The sequence below is a fragment of the Propithecus coquereli genome, unplaced genomic scaffold (assembly GCF_000956105.1).
Source record: "Propithecus coquereli isolate 6110/MARCELLA unplaced genomic scaffold, Pcoq_1.0 Scaffold225, whole genome shotgun sequence".
Classification (NCBI taxonomy): domain Eukaryota; kingdom Metazoa; phylum Chordata; class Mammalia; order Primates; family Indriidae; genus Propithecus; species Propithecus coquereli.
In genome coordinates this window covers 1,995,343-1,997,351 of record NW_012147745.1, presented here as the reverse complement: position 1 = coordinate 1,997,351, position 2,009 = coordinate 1,995,343, and the positions used below count along the sequence as shown (strand labels likewise).

The 2,009-nt window shown below is 32.8% G+C and overlaps 1 protein-coding gene across 1 annotated transcript in view; it reads left to right on the top strand.

The window, feature by feature from the left end:
* HDAC2 (histone deacetylase 2) overlaps positions 1–2,009 on the top strand; it is a 44,474-nt gene that overhangs the window by 39,942 nt on the left and 2,523 nt on the right.

The following is a 2,009-nucleotide window of genomic DNA, read 5'->3' as shown; positions in this document are numbered from 1 at the left end:
TATTTTAAAAGTCTACTATATCTTGTTTCTACTTCTTAGCTGGGGCCGTGAAGTTAAACCGACAACAAACTGATATGGCTGTTAATTGGGCTGGAGGATTACATCATGCTAAGAAATCAGAAGCATCAGGGTTCTGTTATGTTAATGATATTGTGCTTGCCATTCTTGAATTACTAAAGTAAGTTAATTTATGTTGATACTTTTCCTATGATAAAATGTTTTAATTAAAACACAATAAAAGTCTGGCTTTTTGCAAAACCAAATAAATGGCAGGTTGAAACAGTTAATGATAAGTCTTCTATGAATTCGTTATAAACCAATGAAGAAATGCAGGAAATTTACCCAATCTTTTGATTATTGTAAGCAAGAAATGTATATAAAGGTCCAAAACTCCCATTAAATACCCTTTTTGAAAATATTAGGAGTAGTTTGGCAATTTAGATTTGAGTTAGTTCCAACTAATGAAAAATGACATGACCTTGGAAGTTTACGTTGTGACATTTTGTAAGTTGAAAACTTACAAAACTTTGAAGCCTACATTAAAGGAAATTTGTTTATCTATTGAGTGAGTCTAGCTGACCACCTAGAGTCCGTATCTGAATGGGACTTTGTTCTTTGCCATTGGATATAAAATGATCTCTAAGTTGCTGAAGGAGTTATTTTTAGTTACCCTTGGGTGCAATTTGAGAGAGATAGATAGAGGTAAGGTACTTATGAATTTGGAGATTTACAGTTAGATATTTTTTACTCATCAGTTGTAACACATCTTATATTCTACTTCATGTTGTACTGATTAGTGTTTTTTCAGCTTTGCAGATATTTTTGCTTATAGTTATTCCACGCATACTATCCATAGAGACTAGTTTTTCAGTCACTTAAAACTTAGTATTGATTCCTTAAATAAACAATAACTGAGCAGCATTGGTGTAACACTTTGTTGATGCATCAGGATCCAAAGAAAACCATTTTGAATCTTTGCCTTGTTTTTTAATTGACTGTTGATACTGGTTCCAGTGTCTTCAACTCTTTGAGCAAGTTCTTGCCCACTAAGCTGATAGTCTTAAACAAGTTTAATTTCTCTGGATACATTTTTTCATGTGGTGCAATCAAGCATGTTTAATTAATTGACTTGGTAAACAGCTTTCCTTGCTTCTCTAGCATGAGAGCCATTCACTTCCATTACAGCTTCACTTCTATTTTTTAAATTTTGTGAAGAAATTCTGCGGTAATGAGATACACCCTTTTAAATTTTCTAAATATTGCTTTTTCGTGTGTCGAGAATATTCTTATATTGAGTGCTTAGTCTGTCAATGTCAACTTACATTGTATTCTTTTAGCACAGCTATGGTACCATTGCATAATAAACACAATGCTTTGCCATCTAATTCAATAACAAAATAATACTTTACTGTACTTCAAAAGGATATTATTTGAAGTCCACTTTTCCCTTTTCTTGTTTTGATGTGGGTATGTGCTGGTTTTCACTGTGTCACTGCGATTTGTAGTGCTGTAAGCACCAGTTTGAAGTGATGGAAATACCACATGTGTTCTCTATCACAATTATTCATCTCTGCAGTTCAAAAGAAGTCAGAGACACAAGTAAACAAATGCCTATGTTTCAATAAAATTTTTTATGGACACTGAAATTTAAATTTTATATAATTCTCACTTGTCAGAAAATACTTTTGATTTAATTGTATTTTTCAGCCATTTAAAAAAGTAACAACTATTAGCTATAAAAAAGAGGCATTTGGCTTATGGGCTATAGCTTGCCAATTCAGGATAGTAAAGTACATATTACAAAATATGTGTTTTTAAAATATGTCAAGGAATAAGTCTGATAATGTTGAGAACTAAGGATCTGAATAATCTTGAATCCAAAGGAAAAGGAAAGAAGGTTTTAACTTTGGACCACAGCAGCAACATCCACAGCGGTGTTGACCCAAGGGGTTAACTGCACAAAACCATGAGGGGAAGTTCTTTGTCTCTATTCTTGGAAGAAGCAAAAC